Below are 22,202 nucleotides of genomic sequence, written 5' to 3'. Positions count from 1 at the left end.
TACCGCTTCCAGAGGTCGAGTAATGGCTAATTCTCTTCTGCCATTGCAATCTCGTATCAGTAACTTTCATTGGCTGCACCTGAACCATAACTGCTGGCAAAGGAGTCTGGGCAGTGTAGTTTCTAGGCTTCCAGCTGTGTGATACAGGGAATAAGCTCAGGGGGGAAGGACATTGCTAAATGTCAATAAATACTATATGATGCTTCTCCCATTCATTTGTAAAATGCCTAATGATAGGGATGATTCTCTTTGGGTCCAGGAGACTAAATACTGTTTAATGGAGATAGGTGTCACCCAGGTAAAAAGAGCTGAATGTTCTCCCTTTGTCGCCATCTTCATGGCATAAAAACTCCCACAGATACTATTTGAGGGTGTTGCTTTTAGAGAGTTTAGCCTATATGAAGGAAGATGTCCGTCTGATTCTCAGAAGATCTTGGGGTTTGGGATGCTGTCCCTTGTGTCTTGCAAGGAGCAGTCAGAGGAAAGCCCTCATGTTACACTGCCCCCACATGGCTTGTAAGCCCTGGTTGTGGGTCATAGTCTCTGGAATGGCCATCTGGAAACAAGTAGCGGATCCCCATGCAATTTGTGCTGGTATCTCTTCATGATGATTCTTTCCTACTTAGAAAGTGCTTTGGTCCAGTCCGCCTATCTTCAGGTGCCTGTGTCCTGTCCCCCTTTCCTTCCTCCTCCCTTCCCAGTCCAAAGGAAGCCTCGAGGCATAGGGGCCATTAGCCAGAGTCCCTTCTCTAGCTTGTTTCCAATTTCAAGCTAACCCAATGCCCAATTTCCTTTCAGTTCTCAAAGGCTTTCCTCTCTTGACCAAACCTGACTCTAATAAATAAAAAATGTTCCCTTTCGAAACGATTATTTCCAGCGTGGGCTGCAAGAGCTTGCTTCGGATGTCAAAAACTACACATCAAATATTATTCTCTAAAATTATTTCCAGAAATACACACACATATATAGTTACTTGATTGATGACAGAGGCACAATTCAATTAGGAAAGGATGATCTTTTTCATAAGATGTATTGGAACAATTAGATATCTGTATGAAATAATTAACCTTGACCCTCTACTTGACACTAAAATATTAATTCAGGATGAACCATAACCTTAAGTGTGAAATAAATAAATATTCAAAAGAAAACAGTATCTTCATGACCTTTGTACAGACAACAGTTTTTATTTTTATTTTTCCCAGTATCCTAAATCATGTATTTTTTTTTAATTTTATTTTTTATTTTTAAAAATTTACATCCAAATTAGCATATAGCGCAACCATGATTTCAGGAGTTTCACTAAGATTCCTCAGTGCCCCTTTCCCATTTAGTTCATCCCCCCACCCACAACCCCTCCAGCAACCCTCAGTTCTCTATAAGTGTCATGTTTTGTCCCCCTTCCTGTTTTTATATTACTTTTGTGTCCCTTCCCTATGTTCATCTGTTTTGTCTCTTAAAGTCCTCACATGAGTGAAGTCATATGGTTTTTGTCTTTCTCTGACTGACTCATTTCACTTAGCGTAATACCCTCCAGTTCCATCCACGTATTTGCAAATGGCAAGATTTCATTCTTTCTAATTGCCGAGTAATACTCCATTGTATATACATACCACATCTTCTTTATCCATTCGTCCATCGATAGACATTTGGGCTCTTTCCATACTTTGGCTATTGTTGCTAGTGCTGCTATAAACACGGGGGTGCATGTGTCCCTTCGAAACAGCACACCTGTATCCCATGGATAAACGCCTAGTTGTGCAAGTGCTGGGTTGTAGGGTCAGACAACAGTTTTTAAAAATGAGGACCCAAAAAGGATTAACTACAAAAGAAAAAGCTAAAATATTGGACTTTGTTAAGTAAGAGAGTGAAAAGGCAAGACACAGACTAGAAGAAGATATGTGCAATCAACATATATGTCTGACAAAAGTTGATGTCCATAATATGTAAAGAATTCCTATGAATCAATAATGAAAAGAAAAATAACTGAATTTAAATAAAGAGAGAAAGAGTTGAGTAGGCACTACATAAAACAGAATATAAAAAGGACCAATAACTACATGGAAAGTGTTCAACATTATTGTCATCAAGATAACATAAATTAAAACCACAATGAAATACCATTACACAACTTCCAGAATACTAAAATTATTTAAAGATGGACAAAACCAAGAGTTGATAAGGTTGTGAGCAACCCATACATTGCTGCTGGGGTTATAAAATGGCACAATCACTTTGGAAACTATTTGGCAATAACTACTTACAGTAAATATATGTTGTTTTCCTAGATAATATGCTCAAAAGAAATGTGTCTACATCCACCAAAAATATTCACAAGAATATCCACAGAAGCTTTGCTCATTATAGTCAGAAACTGGAAATAACTCAAATGTCAACAACAATAGAGGGAATAAATAAATTTTGAGATATATATGTGTATATATACATATATATGGGTATGTATATAATCAAAAGACATCATATGGTTCTATAAAACCACATTTTAATGATTTAATGTAAATGAATAAGAAATTGATTTTGTGTATGTAAATATGAACTAATGCTCTACCAAATGCATAGATAAATCTTAAAGACATGATGCTGAGGGAAAGAAGCCAACAGAAAGAGTATATACTCAAAGATTGCACTTATGTGAAGTTCAAGAACAGGCAAACAAGTCATGGTGATTGAAGTTAGTACAGAAGTTATCTCTTGAGACATGGTGGGCATTGGCTGGGAAGGGGCCAGGGAGACTTCTGGAGTTTGTGGGAATGTTTATGTCTTGAGCTGGGTGGTGGTTACATGTATATATACATTTGTAAAAATCCGCTGAATCAGGTACTTGCAATGAGTGAACTTACTGTGGGCATGTTGTACCTCAACTTAATAAGAAGAGAAAAAGACCCTATTTGGAAAGTTTAAAAGGTAAATATCAAATACTTCACTCTTTTCTTTTATAATAATGTTAATTCTTCTCCAAGGAATGCATATACTTCCGATTAACTTGGGGAAGGGCCGTGAACAAGGGAGTCTGGAAAAGAGAAGAGCACGCTTTTGCGTTTTTGGTGGGGCAGGTGTGGGGCTACATGTGGAGGCACACACACGCACCAGGACAGGTGGTGGAAGGAGAAAAGAAGAAAACAACACCAGTCGGGCTGCCCTGGTGCTCAGTATAATGCTTTACACACGCAATAGCAAATAAACATTGGCTAATTTTCCAACTTGGCCTTTATAAGGAGACGGACCCCATTAATGTTAAAGGAAGCACACATGTTTGCATGAAGGTGTGCAAACTTATTTCACAAGGTTTCCGAGAATGGACTTCTCTCCAAGATACCGAGCTGGCTGCTGGGCTTCAAGTTGCCCCTCTGTATCATCAGTGCTCAGCTTCACATTGATCAGCACAGCTTTCCTTATAGAGACTATGGGTTCACCTGATTGTTGCCTCTTTAGTCTGGGAAAGTCCTTCTGATTTAAAACTTCCTGGTATCCTTTCCACCTCCCCTTCTGGTTTGCTTGGTGGCCTCTGAGTAAACTAGACATGCTACGTTTGAACAATCCCATCATCAGCAGACAAGCTTATCTCAGTCTAGCCACAGACTTAAAAGTACCTGCACTTTATGTTTTGGGAAATCCATCCTGTGTCTACAGAACATCCCCTCCCATGAACTCCTAATAAATATCTGGAAGATCTCAAGGAATGAACCTTGGCTGACCCGTTTGTGCACATCTTTGAATTCCCTCCCTTCTGCACTTTTTGTGGAGCTGGGTGAGTGGCCTGAAAACTCCCGAACACTTCTGTGAACCATAAATTCAGAGAACTGTTAGTTTGGGGATTTAAGGAACAGATTTCAGGAAGTAGCAAGGAATAATCATGTTTTGGGTCATTTCATCATTGTCCGTTCCCAAGAGTTTACATATGTTCTCTGCTCGTATCCCTACAGATCTGCATTTCCTGTTGGAGGGAAAGGAACCAAGTCAGTATTCAATTTGCAAAGGATATTAATCAAAATTGTATTTTAAGTGACAGCTCTTGGTAATGTGGGGATAGCTCCATCTCTGACATAAGATCTATTCTGTCTGCTTGAATGTGAAAGTAAAGCGATGTATGTCCTCTCTGCATAAAGAATCAACTCATAAATATATATTCCTTTCCCATATGGCATATCTCTTCAGCCCTTCTTATGTGTGTATTCAGATGAATAGCAAGCAGTAGCCTTGAGCTGCATGACCAAGTTCATGTTATTTTAAGAATCTGAGAGTTTGACCTCAGCTCGGAATCATACTTAAAATGGATCGATTCTACGTCTTGGAGTTGTAACATGGGGATTCTTTGTTTGAGGAGTTTATTGCATTGTTTCTATGGGATGGAATAAATGGAGATAGTGATAATTACGGAAAGAATCATTCATTTTTCTCTATGTAGAATTTACAGAGTCTACAGGTTTTGGGTTCTAGCCTAGAAGTAGAATCATCTGGTGTTTGAACTTGTTTATTTTGGTCAAAAATGTGACTAGAGGGAGAAAAGGATTAGAACATTTTTTGAATGACTTCCAAAAGCATCTTAGACATCAAAAGGGTTATAAACAATGTTTTAATGATTTAATGTAAATGAACCAGAAATGGATATATTGCATTTCCTTTAGAAGTACACAGGTTTTAAAATTAAAGGGGAAATGTTTGGAGATAGGGTTTCTGGCTTTATTGAATCAAAAATGTTTCTAAGGTTGATTCTATGCTGGATAGGATTAAAACAGCTTGCTTTTTAAAATAGCTTGCTTTTCCTAAAAAAAAATATTAATTTGATATATTTTATTTAATTTATTGATTGGTTGATATTTTTAACTCCTAAAATTCTGTATTAGCTAATAATGTTTATATATGAATCATTTGTACTCATTATTGAAAATGTGGAGGCTACCATGGTTAAAAATAGATTTCGTTTTCTTCACAGTACAGAGCAACATAGCAATTCTTAAAAATAAAGAATGTGAGGGGCGCCTGGGTGGCGCAGTCGGTTAAGCGTCCGACTTCAGCCAGGTCACGATCTTGCGGTCCCTGAGTTCGAGCCCCGCGTCAGGCTCTGGGCTGATGGCTCAGAGCCTGGAGCCTGTTTCCGATTCTGTGTCTCCCTCTCTCTCTGCCCCTCCCCCGTTCAGGCTCTGTCTCTCTCTGTCCCAAAAATAAATAAACGTTGAAAAAAAAAATTTTTTAAAAAAATAAAGAATGTGAAACATGACTGTCAGCAAAAATTCAAGGATATGTTAAAGGTAGAGGTTGCAAGCTTGTGGCCCCACCCCTGACTCTTCTGCATTCACGTTTTATTTGGCCCAGAGAGCATTCAAAATGTTTTTGAGTTATTTGCCAGCATTTCAAAATCAATTGATGTAATCAAACACGTAAGATTTCTAGATTCTCTCGATAAACAGAAAATCTGGCTACAGTCCCCCCATTTGCTGCCTGGCAGCCACCAGCCGAGCTGAAGCCAGGCTTCCTCTTTGGCAAGTGCATCCTACAGATTGCCCCAGCCCTTCCTGAGCCATCTCAGCCAGTCGTGTCTTTTGTCCTTCTGGACTCTGAATGTGTGATCTCTACCGAAGGGTAGAGGTAGAATGCAACACCCCTGAGAGCAGCAGACTTTGTTAAAGAAAGAAATGGAGTGCTTCTTCTGCTGTAGGTTCTTCAAGTGAAAAGTCAACGTTGGATTCTTCAAGGTTTGAATAATTCTCAAAAGCAAGTTCTTTGCTTTACCAATACTCCATGCCGGTTTGTTGTTTCCGGTTTGTCATTCATAGACGCTTCATCAAAAGGGCAGGAGAACCAGAGGGAGCCACATTACTGGCCAATTCAGTAGTCCTCTATTCAGTAGATTCAAGAGCTGGCCCTTGAAACTAGAATTGAATTGGGGAATTAACTGTGATGGCGGTTTCTCCAAGCTCTATCCTCGGCGCCCCAAGCACTGGGAGCTTCATAGTTCACCGGACTGGTTAATTATTACGGGAAATCTTTGGTAGACACAAGGTTGCAACTGCTTCTATTGGCCCAAGTTTTTGGTAGGTTTAGACACCGTTCTACGGAGGACCAGATAATGAGATCAAGTATGACCATTTACATATTATGATCACAGAAAATACCCTGAAGCCAAGCCATCTGCCTTGCATAAACCGCTTATCATGAGGAAGGAAGAGATTAGAAAGTGAACCTGAATCACTATGCACACCCATCATCATCATGAATAAAGAACTTAAAACACAGTCGCAAGCAGAAAGATGTCATTTTTAGTAGGGTTAGCTTATTTATACTTCCTATCCTTGACTTGAATAAAATGTCGAAGGCTATGCAATATGTCCACTTATAACTCATAAGACAACCACAAATTAATCCTAGAATCAGTCCACGTAAAAGAAGAATGCACCAACCACAGGGTTGTGACTTATGGTACTTATGTCAAGCTGACAGGTGATTTTAGTAGAAATCCCAAGTAAAAACAAATGCCCAAGGTTTGTCAAGGTTCACCTTCCTGGCATGACACAAGTCAGTGTTTGCTCACAAACTCCTTTCTCTCTAACTAAAACTCATGCAGACAAGACTCACTGTCGGGACTACCATGTGGGAATATGATTATCTGCTCTACTTGAGCTGCTTCTTGATTTTTCTTGTGTTTGAAACTTACCATTATTGCTTCTCAAAAAATTCTTTGGAATGGCCTCTTGTCTCCATCTGGCAAAGCTCAGTCCTTGAGGGGAAGTCCTTGGTGTCCCTTCTCTATGAGAATCCTCGGAGCAGGGCCAAAAGTTTAGTGTGGAAATTAGTCCCTGAAGAGATCAATAGTTGTGGTTTGCTGTCATAGTTGATGACCTGTTTGCTTCTCCCATTCTAGATTCAGCCAACAAATATTTATTGACTATATACTCCAGCCCAGATAGAATTCCTGAGCCATGGGATTTAAATCACTGACTCATGGGGCACCTGGGTGGCTCAGTTGGTTGAATGTCTGACTCGATTTTGGCTCAGGTCATGATCCCAGGGTCATGGGATCGAGCCCTAAAAATGCTCCATGTTAGGCATGGACCCTGTTTAAGATTCATATTCTCTCTCTCTCTCTCTCTCTGTCTTTCTCTCTCTTCCCCCTTCCCCCCCCCCCCCCCCGCTCTTCCCTGGCTTGCCCTCTAGATTGCTCTATCTAAAACAAAAACAAAAAACAAAAAACAGAAAAAAAATGACTTACTCAACTATTTCTCAATACTTCCAGTGTTGGAAAATGAAATCCTTTCTCTGCAACCCTTCCTAGCCAGTATATGATCTTTCACATAATGACATACTTTCTCATGACTAGTTAAGATTTTGCATACTTATTCCCAGCATTATCCATTAACACTACTCAATTTTCTTCTGTTTCTGAAAACACTTCGCGAGAACATATCGTGGATCACAATCAAATCACCATTTGGATGACCTTTTATTTTTTCTTTCAAATGTGTTAGATCCATTTATTAAGAATATTTTTGGTGTGGGGGGTGGGAGGGAGGGGAGGGTGGGTGATGGGTATTGAGGAGGGCACCTTTTGGGATGAGCACTTGGTGTTGTATGGAAACCAATTTGACAATAAGTTTCATATATTGAAAAAAAAATTACGCAAAAAAAAAAAAAAGAATATTTTTGGTGGATATCTTATCCCCTAATGGAGAAATAAGATAATTCCTCTGTTATTCTACCCAGATATGCAAATTTATTCCTTTCTTATCATTGGTCTGTGATGTTTGTGGTCTGAGCCTATCTCAGGGGTGGTGTTTTCATTGTCAGCTCTTCTGGTCTATCCCACTCGTCACCATGGTTTTCCAGAGTTGCAGAAGGATCTATATAAGACAAGAGTTTCCAACCAGTTAAACTACCAGCTGAAGAGTCAGATAAGCACAATGTCACTGTAATGGTGTCCCTGCATGATAGGGGTATCATGCCGTCATGTGGCGCCTGTGACTCTGCCTCCTCGTAATTCACGTCTACAAAGCCTGACTTCACTGAGGCTCTTTGCACATCTATGGAACTTTCCAACAAAGACATCCTGCGGGGCCTCCCTATAACTCAAGTGTAGATGGAGAGGAAAAGATAATTGTAGGAGATGCTGGACACCAGACACCTGAACTCAAGAGTCGGTATGTTTTCATGAGATCTGAGGTGCTGTGAAGTTGAAGTGAAAGCTAATTGCTAGCAATTTGGGTTAAAGATGGACCTTACAGAGACGTGAGACGCAGAGTAGTATTGATGCCCCTAGTCTAGTGGAGAAATAAGTATCTATTAAGTTGGAGTCCAAACTCAGTCGTCACTTAAACTTGTTTTCATGAACATGCCTTTTGCAAGCAAGTCACAGGGTAAGTGCAATGGAGACAAATGTGCAGGTGAGAGGCCCAGGAAGCAATTTCCATACCACACAGCATGAAGAGGAAGAACATATTAAGCATATTTCAGCTTTGCAATCTGTATCCCTGGCTTTAGCCCTGTGCAACAGTCTGGCCAGCTACCAAGAACTAGACTTAATTTTTACCCTTGAGTATAAATTAGTCCAGCACATTGACTGCAGGATTCCAGAGCTCGGCTCAGACTCTGCCTGCCCGAACCCCACCACACACTACAGCCAGGTCTCTTAAGCCCACCAGCTAATTAAGCTAACTTCCTGATGGGAGAATTTCAAATGCATGGGGGTCGTGTAATAGATATAAGTGAAATGCTACTGAGATGGTAGGCAAGAGAAAGGGTCCTATCTTCTCTAGCAGTCTGATACGTTTTGTAATTTGATAAACACACATTTCTTTAACACAGACAGGACGTAATTTACATGTGAAACACAGAAATCACATTACACCTTTGCCTTTTATTGGCAAGGACTGTTCAAGGAGAGAATTAGGTTTATCTGACTCAGCCTAAGAAAATGTTCAAGCCAAAACTATTTCAGAAGCTTTTAGGCCAGTTCCTGTGAAATGTAATTGGATTAACTACTCATTTTAGTGAGAGAAGTCTAAGACACCATTCTGATATCGTTACCTTTTTTGCACGGTGGGGAGTTCGAGGGCATAACGGTAATTGGAGCCGAAAAAATTATATGGAAACGAACCTCAGTAACCAGCAAGACACCGTAAAAATAATGTGGAACGTTGCAATTAGGAAATAGTGTAGAAAAAAAAAAAAAAAGGATCATCCACAAAATGGGGCTCTGGAAGATAGCATCTATTTTCCATCGGTACAGTTTCACACTGGGTTGTCCTGTGAGATGTGCTGATGGCTCTTTGTGCTTGTGACAACCTCCTAAAGAAATGGGCACATGTGTCTAGGCTGAATGTTAAAGCTGATCAGGGAGACGCCAGTGATGTGGTGTCATCTGGTGGGAGAATTCAGTGGCAGCTACAAAGCCCACCAACCAACAGGAAAGGAATGCAGTGCGCCTTTCTGAGAGAACGATTCAACAGCAGAGCCACAGTGGGTGGGGCTCTGAGCAAAGTGCAAAGGCATGGCGAGTGACAAACTGAACAGGTACGAACGCTGTTGCCGGCCCTGGCAGACGCTGTTTGGAAGGTGCGGTGGGGTGAATCGTAGCTTGACTGTGCAGCCCTCACCTGGGGGTGATCTGATGAAAGCAGCTGACGCTAGAAAACATTTACGGTGCCGATACGTGGAAAGAATTGAAACTACATGGGTGTACCTAAGCCAGAGGAAAGAAGGCTGATATGTGGGGTTTTGGCAACTCCATAGGAACTCCGCCCGGCATTATCTCCAGACTGAATCCGTAGATACCCTCTGAGAAGCATTATTTTTCAAATGTATGCTCATGGAAGCATGATGATGTCAAGAACTGTGAGGAGTGTGAGTTTTTACCCTATTGATAAGCTATGAAACTAGCCTGCCAGTTTCATGGATGCTCTTAAAGGACACGGGGACTCCTGGATAAGAGACAAAAGACAAGTTACTACTTAACAGCAATGGCTAGAATTAGAGTATCATCATGTCCTTTTGTTAGTTTCCCGAGCCCTACATCCCACTGGGGTTACATGAGGAGGGCCAGGTTACAATGGCCCATTTAGTGGGTTGTACTGTAGGAGAGGGATCTTGAACTTAAGGAACCTGGATCATTGCAGGAGTCCTCAAACCAATCTGCCCTTGGGCTCCAAAAGGAGATATTATCTCTATCTTCCAAGACTGATCTCTATACCAATACTGTGTTTCTGAGTGTCATTCACATTGTTGCATATAGTTTGGAATTATTTATTCTTCAGGCTACATAGTGTTCCATTTATGAACATTCACCCCCCCCCCTTTTTTTTTTAAATCTATTTGACTGTTGACTGCCATTTGGGTAATCTTCAGTTTCAGATTATTATGGGTAGGGCTGCTAGTAACATTACGTTACATGTCTTTTGATAAAATACGTGAATGAATTTCTGTTGAATATGTCCATCTGGTTAGAATGGTGGGGTCACACGGTATGCTTGCACTTAGCTTTAATAGATGCTGCCAAACATTTTCCCCAAGCAGTTGCAGCCATTTATAATCTTCAGAACGATCTGAGAGTTCTGGTGATTCCACTTCCTTGCCAACACTTGATATTTTCCATCTTTTTCATATTAGCCATCCTACTGGCTATAAATGTCTGTAAAATGAGTGTTAAGCTCTGTGTGGTTTAAGTCATGAAGCAATTTTATTTTTCTAGCCCCTGCTTTCAACCATGCAGTCAAATCCTACTTTTCCATCACTTTAATGGTATCTGGGGAAAATCTCATAACTTTGAGGTTCTTTTTGGTTATTGAGCTAAAGTTTAAAATTTCAGTCTCTCTCTGATGCAGATCTCTTTCCCTCCTCCAGGCCAGACAAGTCAGGTGTAGAGTGGAGGGGCATGTTACCTTCTTTACAGACCACCTTCTCCTCCCTCGTATAGGTTCTGTTTCTGGTTTGCAGGCAGCAAAGTGGGGCACAGTTTTTAATGGTTTGCTAACTGGCTATGTGAGCTTATAATGATCTCCTGGTGGTTGTGGACGCATCTCTGGCTATCAGTGGTGAGGTATAAGGGGGAATATATCTGATCTTTGTTTCTCGTTCCTGGCACAGAACTTCAAAAACCCATGGAGGGGCGCCTGGGTGGCTCAGTCGGTTGAGCGGCCGACTTCGGCTCGGGTCACGATCTCACGGTCCGTGAGTTCGAGCCCCGCGTCAGGCTCTGTGCTGACAGCTCAGAGCCTGGAGCCTGTTTCGGATTCTGTGTCTCCCTCTCTCTGACCCTCCCCCGTTCATGCTCTGTCTCTCTCTGTCTCAAAAATAAATAAACGTTAAAAAAAAAAAAAAAAAAAACCATGGAATTTTCTGGGTGATAGGAATGTCTTTGTTATGTTAATTCATCATCTGGTGGATCGCCAAATAGTTTCAGGACGGAGGCTGATCACCTGAAAGACCAGTCACATGATCAGAGAGTTGGAACTTGTGCTCAGCCTGACCTCTGGGGAGGAAAGAGATGCTGGAGATTGACTTTAAATATTGTGGCAAATGATTCAATCAGTCCTGGCTAGGTAAGGAAGCCCCAGTGAAAACCCTGGACACAAGGATCAGGGGAGCTTGCTGATTGGTGAACACATTGATGTGCTCATAGGTTGATGCATCCTGATTCTGTGCAGAGGCTGGTAGGGTGATGTGTCCTGATTCTGTGCAGAAGCTTGTAGGGTGATGTGTCCTGATTCTGTGCAGAATCCTGATTCCATGGAAGTCCTGCAGTCTCTCCCAACCCTTACTCTAAGGTTGTCCCTTATAATAAAATTACAGGCATAAGTACAGTGCTTTCTTGAGTTCGGCGAATCATTCTAGTGACTTAGGCCACCTGAGGGGGGTGTGGGAACTCCCAAGTTTGCTGCCAGTCGGTCAGAATTACAGGTGGCCTGGGGACCCCGTATACAGCTGGTTTCTGAAGTAAGGGCAACCTAGTTGGGGACCATCTCCTGACACCCGTGGAGTCTAATGCTGACTCTGGGTGGTTAGTATAGAATCGGATTGCAAAATATCCCCGCTGGGGTGGAAGGAGAACAATGACTTTGGCCCCAAGCTTCTCTATGGCCAGTGTCCAGAGCCAGGCTCTGTCATGGAGATTCACAATGAGTTCAACGGAAGCCTGTGAGGCCTTTCTATGACACAGAAGATCCAGCTCCAGCTTGGCCACTTTCCTTCCCTCTGAGCCTCGGCACCAGCAGCCTACCCGTTAGTCTTTTGCTGCTGGAATATCCTGGAGAGCAGATAGTCCTCAGAGGTGGGACATGACAATGTAGATCAAGGACAAGTCCCTTTCTCCTTGTCCATGGCACCCCCAGGAGCTTCACTTGTGGGCCTGCAGAGAACTCCACCAACACCCCTACCTCCCACTTTCCCGTCCCTCTCATGGTGGCACAGGGCAGGACAGTCAGCCCGTTGGCTAAGCCGATGTCGCATTTGGGATGTGAAATGCCAGTCACCCCTTCTTGTAGGTACTCCAAAGTCTTTACAAATAATTCTCTTGGGGCTGCTCCATTCCCCACTTTGGTTAAGGAAGGGAAATAATGCCCCTGTCAAACACTCATACCTCCCCCCCCCCACCTCCAATTTAGCTTTCCAGCAACTCTCTCTCTTCCAGTCTCTGTATACGGGCAGTGGAGGGGTTCTTGATGGGTCGTAGCAGGGCTTACTTTGCTAGCTATCAGTAAAACCTGCACGAAGGTGCCTGCCCACATGAGGAGCTCTCACTAGAATGTAGGAGTCCTTAAAACCTCTTTTTTTCTTTTTTTTTTTTTTTTTCCCCTTCAGCTTTAGGCCTCAACCGTGATTCCTGGACGGAGTCCTCTTATGAATTAACAAACAAAAACAGGTCACATCAATCAACAAATATATTTTGAGAACCTATCATTTCATATAGAGGGTGAAATGAAAATAGAAAAAGAATCACAGAGTTAGTCGTCAGCAATCTTAGCAGGGAGGCTAAATATCTATAATAAGAGATGGGATTTGGAAATTGTGAAAAAGAGAGAGCGTTGGTCCTCATCGGGACTCGTAATTCTATGTTGGCAGTTCACCCAGTTCTGCTTCTCTGCTTCCTCCTTTGTAGCAGCACTAATTACAGGCAGGGGAAGGTGAACCCTGCATAACTAAATTGGATTGTTTTTATTGTTTCCTCAGGAACCACACCATGTGGGGAATGTTTGCTCAGGGAATATGCTGTGTTTGGATTCATTTCATTCAATTGTCCACAAGAGTGATTGGATTTTATGTCCTGTAGCTTTAATACCTTGATATATGCTTGAAGTCCTTGATTTTAGACAGGATGTGAATTTCAAAACTCCTGAACAATCCCTTTGCACTGTCCTCCCATGTCCTCGTGTCTTGTCATTATTTTATTTAGCCGATCTTCTCTCTTGATCACCCACTTGGCTTTTCTTAAAAATACAAAAGCCTTAAGGCCATTTGTAAACACCTGCTGTTGGATTTGGGGACTCAGCCTTTCTGCTGGGTGGTCATTACTCTGAGAAGGACTTTAATGTGGTGAGGCTTCTCTTCCATCACAATACAGGTACTGGAAGGGAACAGGACAGCCAGCCGTGCAAAGTCATGGCTGGGAGCGCAGCCTTCACCTGGGCCCACATCCCCGTGCCGCCACCTAGCAGCTCAGTGACCTTGGGACGTTGCTTGCTCTTCCCCACCTTCCACTTTATGATTTAACTAATGGCTCTAAAAATACTACCTCCCTAACCGGGCTGTTGGGGGGATTAGATGAGATAATGCATGTGATTCCCTGGAGGCAGTGTCTGCCGCATAATGGCGCTTAATAAATATGACTACTCTGAATGAGGGGGTGGGGCGGAGAAGTAATGTTCTTGGTAAATGTGTACATAGTCACTACAAATTTTATAAGTGCTATGGCATTTTTGTGGACTGTGCTGTCTCCAAAAGGGATAGATGGCTTTTCATTAGGTTGGAGGGCCTTCTCCGTGAAGAAGGAAATTATCTCATCAGGGTTCATGTTCCGCGGTCGCAGTGCCTGCTGAGGTTGATTTAGCTCACTTACAAAGCCACCCACCACGCAGCAGTGTTCATCGCCCTCTGCATTAGCTTATTAATCCTCGAGTTTATTCCTCTACGGTTCAAGGGCATATTGGTTTTCCAGTGGAAGCACCAAGAGGCGAAATAACGTGCCCCAACTGGGACCGAAATGGGGCAGCTGAGTCAGCTCTGCTTCTCCTGTGGCCCACCCCCTCAGAGGCTCCTGTGGCACTGAAGACTTTTTCTCCCTAGAATTCATGTTTTAATTGTGGGTGTTTTATTTGCTAAGCGAGAAAGAAGCCGTGGGGGATAAGAGAGGATAAACTGGACCAGTATAAGCTTGGGCTTTTTAGTCCCTTGCCTGCCCTCACTGCTATGTGACAACCGGGTACAAAGCATCCCATAACTTTCCAGCCCTCATTCCCACATCTATACAACGCAGGATCAGATCGGAACGATCTCAACGTTCCCTTCCAATGCAAACACTCCATGGCTAATGCTTTTGGAGAGAAGAGATGGCCCCTTCTGATGACCCTAAAATCTTCTTAAATGAGAAGAGAATTTTCTTCCTTATAATTAAACAACATTGTGCAAGTTTTGAACCATCAGCAAGTGACAGTAGAGTGCCATTCTGGACATCTTTCGATCCTGAGGAAGTGCAAGGCAAGCAAGGAGAGAGTATCTCGACTGTGTCAGGGTTGAGCATCCCGTCATGGGTCCATCCTGACCCTCTTGTCTTTATCCAGATGCTGTGGGTGGTGCTGCTTCCTGCAGAGCTTCCTGGCAGCTGTTGCTCTTGGAACCTTATGTCTGATGGTTGCCAAAGACAGTGAGCTCACGACACGGCTGCCTGGCCTGGCGTTCAGCTTGAAGAGCTCTTTTCAGCAAAGGTCTCTCTGCATTCTCCTCTCAGGCAAATCTACAGCTGGCGTAGGTAGCGTCTAGCTGTAGTATAATCACCCAACTGTTCTCCAAAAATGTCAGGGGCTCGGTTCCTCCCTCCTTAGCACAGATGCACACACCCTGACAATGGTTGTCTCTCAGAGCCACTTGTAATGTGCCATTGTTTCTCTCAAATACATCTATGAGGGAGAAGCCCCGGAAAGTGATTTGTCAGCTTGGGTCTCTTGTCCCAGATGCTGCTTTTCCGGTGTTCTGAGTTTCTGAGGGAGAAGTCTCTAGGTAATTCCAACAGAGATTTTACAGCCTGGTCTTTACCCCCATGGCCCCTCCAAAGGAAGATGCTGGCCTCTCGACAGCCAGCAATCCCGTGAGGCCAAATACTTGGCTCTTTGGACTGGAAATAACAGTTTCTGATGGGAAAAGGGAATGAGGATGGTAATAGTTGTAAGAATACTATTGTTTGAGCATCTTATGTGTCAGTCATGCCTATCATTGTCACCATCGTAGAGATAAGCGAACTAGAGACGTGGAGAACTGCCTTTGTCGTGACCGCAAAGCTCTTAAGTGGCCAAACTGGAATTTAAATTAGGGTGAGTCGGGGCGCCTGGGTGGCGCAGTCGGTTAAGCGTCCGACTTCAGCCCGGTCACGATCTCGCGGTCCGTGAGTTCGAGCCCCGCGTCAGGCTCTGGGCTGATGGCTCAGAGCCTGGAGCCTGTTTCCGATTCTGTGTCTCCCTCTCTCTCTGCCCCTCCCCCGTTCATGCTCTGTCTCTCTCTGTCCCAAAAATAAATAAACGTTGAAAAAAAAAATTAAAAAAAAAAATAAATTAGGGTGAGTCTAGCCCAAAGGCCAGGAGGTAAGGTACCAATGCTGGGGGCTGATGCTTACCTCGCAGACAACGTCTGCAGCCCAGAGAGACAATGCAGAATCCTGCTTTACAGATAGTTGCCGTCCTCATACCGGATATGTGGGTATGCCCTGCCATGTTTGTTCATACATACTTCCCTCTGGAAGTACTTCTCAAGCTCCTATTTGAGGTAGTTTGAAGTGTGGTAAACCCTGCCTGGTGCCGGAGAAGGAAAAGTCACCTGCCAATGAAGCTGCTGGTCTAACACTATAGAAAGGGCTTCTCCATTATCCAAAATGACCCCCACAACCAGCAGCAGAAAGAAACCTGCAGAGTTAGGGCCAAGTGCCCCATAGAAGGATTAACCAGTGTTTCTTAGACCTCCTCAGGTCCAGCCTCTGCTTTCTCAGTTTAATATTTTTCCCTAGGCCTTCATAGTTTTCTTCACATAACTTTTTATTGAAATAAAAAAATGTATATGCCAACGTACACGTATCCTAAGTATGCAACTTGAAGGCTTTTTGTTGTTGTCGTTAACAAACTGAACATTCTTGTCCTAGTCAGGATCCAGCCTGAGAAACGGAAGTTTAGTAACACCCCGAAACCCCCGTTTGTTCCCTATTCGCGGAGACTTCTGTCACCATAAATCAGCCTTGGTTGTTTTGTACTTTTTGTGAGCACGCTGTGGGTGTATATAAGTAGACTAATATATATGCACTCAGTTTGGTCATAGCTCAATTCATGGTCAGTTTATGGGCTGAGTTTATGCGCTCAGTTTATGTTCAGTTTCTCCTACTCAGTGTCATGCGTGTGAGATTAACCCATGGTGTTGTATGAAGTTGGAGATCATTAGTTCTCATTACTATCAAGCATTTTATTGTGTGAATATAACAATTTCTTTACCTATTCTTCAAATCCTGCGCACTGGGTTTTCCATTTGGGGGGCTATTATGGGTAGTTATGTGCCTTAATTTTTAAAGAGTATTTTGTAAAGTCTCACCCTAGGTGCCATGTAAGTGGGATTTTGGAATGTGCACCCTTGTCCTCAGTTCAGCTTCCTGGATGCTTGGGGTTAGCAGGGGAAGTCAGTGAGCACTGGGAAGCCTGCTGTGCCACCTTTATTTCAGACAGCGACTGCATCAGCAATCCTAGGTGGGAAGGAATGTGGGTCAGCTCATGCCCTGAAATGCTACCAAAAAATACCGTGGGAGCCCAATGTCTATTCTATTGACCAAGAATTCTGCTCGTCTCCATCCCACAGAGAAGACCATGGTACAACGAAAAGTCTTTGAGACAATTAGGAACATTATAATTAATGGTCCAGGTCGCTCAAATTTCATGACCCAGTGGGAAGATGGGGATCTTGGGATCTGTAGATTACATTTTGAGGCAAAACTCTGTGACCACAAATTCAGTGTTGTTCTCTGCAGTAAACATTTCAGGGAAGGCTTGGCTGTAGGCAACCTTGAATGGCCAGCGTTTCAAACGACATATTTTAAGGTATGGCATAGCTTGTAAGTCAGAGCTATGTGAATCAACCATGTTCTAAAGGTCATTTGTCTTGGGGAAATATCCAGTTACATACTTGATTGTGTTTGGAAGCATGGAATGAAAAAGAAACAACAGAGCCAGAGAATCTGGGGATAGAGTATGGGGAGCAGCTCTGCAAAATAAGGCTCTGGGGTGCCCAATAACTCTTTGAATCGTGGACCCAACAATCTGAAACAGAAATACGTATTTTATTTTAAAAAATAGAAAAAAAACCACCCATAATCCTATGATCCACAGTTAACCTCTGTTAAAATTTTGATGGACTTGGTTTCACATCTATAACCGAATTTAGACTGGATAGAAGCAGTTTAAGTCTTCATTAAAATTTGCCTTTGTATTTGTGAATATATGACACATTATCTAATTAGACTTGAAAGTAGCATTTTTGTCTATCATGTGGATATGTCAAATTTATGTAACTTCTTCCCAATCCCATATGACGGGTGACAATATCACGTACATTTGTGCCCTCTGGGTTCTACTTTAACGGATTCTCCCCAAATCATAATTTAAAGATAGGAAAATCACTCCTGTTAGTATAGAATGTAGCTGTATACTTTCGTGCCTGTTTTCTCTGAGGGGGGTAGAATTGTCATCTGTGACCTTTTCATTAGCAAACGTGTCTGCTCACAATTGTGGTGAGAAGCCGTCTACTAGAGTTCTCAGTTAAAACGCCTGTGAACTTGCTACCCGGAATCAAGATGTCAGCCATGAGCAGGGGTCAGAGTTTGGTATTCTGAGGGACCAGATGCAACACCTCGGTTATCCTGGCCACTCTCAAGCCTGAGCATCTCTCACAGGAGAGTCCAAATGCCGCTGCATCCTGTGTGCAACTGACAGCGTGGCATAGAATGAAGGGGGCTAATGCATTACCTATAATCATACTATCATGTTATCATTGGCGCTTCTCTCCCCAAGCCAATTGCTCTTTGTCCTGACATCCAAAAGGTCCACTCGGTTCCCACCGTCCACAGACCATACATGTGAAATGGACCCCCAGCTTTGAGCTAGTTCCAGGGAGTCACAGGCAGGTTAGTGACCCAGCAGCTGCCTCTGACAGAGGAAGGAAACTCACTTCTCAGGAAGGTGGGATGGATCTCTGTCTAAGATGGAGAGGGGGCATGACGCAGCTCCAACCACCTCATTCTAACTCACTGCCCACAATACACTCGTTCAGAGGGTATAGGCAAGTCCCAGTGAGATCTGAATGACCCTGATGGCTCTATCTACGGGGAAATAGGTTCTCCTTGCATAAACGGGTTAGAAAAAAGCTTAAGGCAGAAAGCTGCCACCACAGGCAAAAACAACTGAGGATACCTAGTGAGATATTGTACCGTTACAAGTACCATCACGAATAACTTGTTAAATCACCTGTAGGAAATTACCCTCTGCCTGGCGCCAGTGTACCTTGATCACAAACTCTCCCTGCCACCCCAGACCCTTTGCTTCCTACACACACACACAAATAAATGATTCCTGTCTGATTGTTTCCTCCACATTCACGTGTATAAGATCTTGTTTTTTTCACATTCACCACATGGGTAATATCTTGAAGAGCTCCATAAATGAAACCCCTATTCAGGGCTCTTGTCTCCTCCTGGAAATTAGCCTCTCTCCTATTCAATTCTGTATCCGTCCTCTTGCCGGACAAGAGAGAACTCCAGACTCACAGTCAGCAACATCTTTCCAGTGTTTTATAGGCTGTAGTCACTTCTGGGGAGAGCAGGAATTGGAAATCACTTATTCTACACATATACCTACCCGCACCTCGGGCTTTAACCTCAGTCTGGCCATGATGCATATCCTTGACATGTGGACAGAGAGAGTGCGATAGGAGCTGAACTATTTTTTCCAGCAGAAGCTTGGGGCCTCTCAGGTGTCTGCATCCTTCTCCTGGTGTGGAGAGCCAGATCACTTTGGTCCCAAGCTACTTGTTCCCTCTCGCTTCCTTTCCAGTGTCTCTGCTCAACCATGAGTGTTGGCCTCTTCTCGGCCTCCCCATAGGTTGGCTAATGTTTGTGCAGGAACCTTCCTGCCACCTGGAGTCATCTCTCTGCATTTTTCCTCTTTGTTTCCTTTTGGTTCATAGCAGGGCGCCATAATTTTCTCCCTTTCTGTTAATAAAAATTAAGCAATCAATTTCCTTCCCCTCCATTACACTTAATTCCCTCTGTAACTCAATTATTATTGCAACTCTGGCAAGTGCATTGGGAGGCAGATGGCAGGAAAGACGCGTTGCCAAAATGAAGGGCATTGTTTGCAGAGGAACACTGTTTACATAAAGGTGATGACACTCTCTTTCCAAGGATAGATTATTTTTTCTAAAATCAAATTTATACAACTCTATTAATGTAATAGGTTTATGCAAGTGCTGTTAACATAAGCACACGTAACAAACTAGCAACCACTGAAAATACTTGGGATGTATTCTTTTCCCTTTTCTGGGGCTACAGGACATTAGAATAAACCTATGACTTTTTGTTCCGAGAACAAAAAATACAACGAATGCGCTGCCTTTTTGGAGTGTTAAAGTATCTGAGTTGTAAAGGTGTTCCGGATTCTATGTATTGTATTTGTCACAGCGGAGAGCAAGACTGGCAAGCTGAACGTGTGGTCCTTTGTAATGACGCTCGAGAAGATTTGTGGTGGCCAGGAATGTCCTAAGCATCCCAGCTCAAGTGCCAACTCCAGCTCATTGATTGATCGATTGCTGATGCCTGCCTTCTCTGGGGTGGGGGGAGAGAGGAGACCAGAGAATAGGCATCCTTTATCATATTCCTGACTGCTGGGCATGCCCAGAAAGAGGGGAAGCAAGGTCGTTCTCAGGTAGTCCTGTCGTAAAGTGAGGCGCTGCTGGGTATTAGGTTTGGCTGTGAAACGGAGAGGCTGTTTTATACAAGCCAACTCTAAAACCAATCTTCTTATTTCATAATAACCCTACGTCTATCACAATTTCTGCCCTGCAAAAAGGCTTCCATTTCTCCCTGCTCCTACCTCCCTGGGTCACTGCCTCTAGCAGCTTGTTTCTTCCAGAAAACAGGGGAGTCCCTGAACTACAGATCTCAGACCCAAGACCTAGTAGTGTGGAGAGCTGCCACCACTTCTCCCTGTACTCAAGAGAACCTGGACATCTGTGTCCCATTAATTCCCAGAGTGGCTATGAGCTTATCAGGACGCATGAGGCTGGAATGTCTGGCCAGGATTTTCCTTCTCCTAAAATAACTTGGATAAGAATTGCATAAGTGATTGACGGACAGACACGTAAAAAGAGTATATTTGCTTTGTTTCAGTACAGCAGGAAAACATATTTATTGTTGAAACCCCAGAAAACATAAGTAAGCATAATAAAGAAAAGAAAATCACCTGTCCTTTTGCTTCATGAAGCCAACCGTCATCAATCCTATATTGTATCTCAACAGTTTTTAATGTACAGAGACGCTCTTGAAATCAGAAGAAGCCATATAATTCCATTGTAACCTATTTTTTTCCTTCCATACTACATTGTTATTATACTCATTTTTAATAGCTACAAAGCACTCTGTTACATGGGTATACCAGGATGTATTTTAACCACTCTCCTATGGCTATTGGTATGACTTGACCTATATCTGTAATTGTTACCTTAAGACGTATTAGTAGAGGCGAACTACTGAGTCTGAGGTTATTCGGAGTTGTAAGGATTTTCTATTGCCAAACTCACTTCCCGAAGGGCTCTAGGATACTTTGTGAATTCTAATTTTTCAGACCTGCAGAATGGGATTTTTATTTTCCGTCTGTGAAAAGGCACTCTGTGCGTATGTTTGGCATATGTCCCATTCAACTCTGTGGCTGGACGTTGTAGGCACCGGCGTTCCTTAAGAGCAATCATAATTAGTACTCCTTTTAGTGCACCAATTTTTCAAGCTCACCAGTTATTTTGAAAAGTATTTCTCATTTATGTAACTATTAATACACTTTGCATCACAAATCAGTGGCCCTAGGCTTGCAATGGGATTCAGGTGTCTGTTCGCCTCGATTCATTTTCATAATTTATTTGAAGAAGTTCACTCAATATTCATAAAACCAAACGTTCAAATAGTTTATCTGCCAGACCCTTATGGCCCTGTCATTGTATGCGAGGCCCTTGTGTCTGAGGCGGGACTGGCGGCCGCGCCCCAGCTCTGAGAGGCACAATACAGGTAACGTTCCTTTGGCTCCGCTCCCAAAACCACAGCAGACAGATGGTGGAGAACAAAAGGCCTGCGGGGCCCGCCATGTTTCAGCTGTCCCTCTAGCTTTCTCCCCAACCCTCCCGGGTCTCCTCCTTCCCCGCTCTCAACTCCCCTCCAGAGAGAGACTCTACCGCTCTCATGGACAAAGGGCCATGCTCAAAACACCCCAAGTGTTGGTCCAATATGGTAAAGCTGAAAGGGGAGAGATTTATTGTCACTCCGTCCTCTCATTAGACTTTGTCCTCACCCTCCTCTTTGAATGTCAGAGAAATAAAGTCCATCTAGGTGCCAACAAATCCTTGTGATAGAACGGTTGCCATAGCAACTTTATAGAGACAATTAAACAGCAAACCATTCAGTCAGAAGGTGTTGGCTCGGAAACTGCTCTGCGTGGCACACCACCTTCCTTTGAAACTAGATTGTTCTCTGTGACCCAGCATCTATTTTGCGTTACTGTGTTTAAGGCACAATCCTTTGTTAAGGTATTTGATTTACGATGGAATTAAGACTCCCACAGTGGGGAAGAAGGGGTGGGGTGGAGAATAGCTGAAAGACTGGAAAAATAGGACAAATATAGGAGGAAGATTTTTTAAAAGGGAGAAGGAAACGGGGGGGGGGGGAGGGAGGGAAGCTTAAATAGAAGCAATTCATT

The sequence above is a fragment of the Puma concolor genome, chromosome A1 (genome assembly GCF_028749965.1).
Source record: "Puma concolor isolate L17-30 chromosome A1, mPumCon1.1.hap2, whole genome shotgun sequence".
Lineage (NCBI taxonomy): Eukaryota > Metazoa > Chordata > Mammalia > Carnivora > Felidae > Puma > Puma concolor.
Note: the sequence above shows the minus strand (reverse complement) of the source record.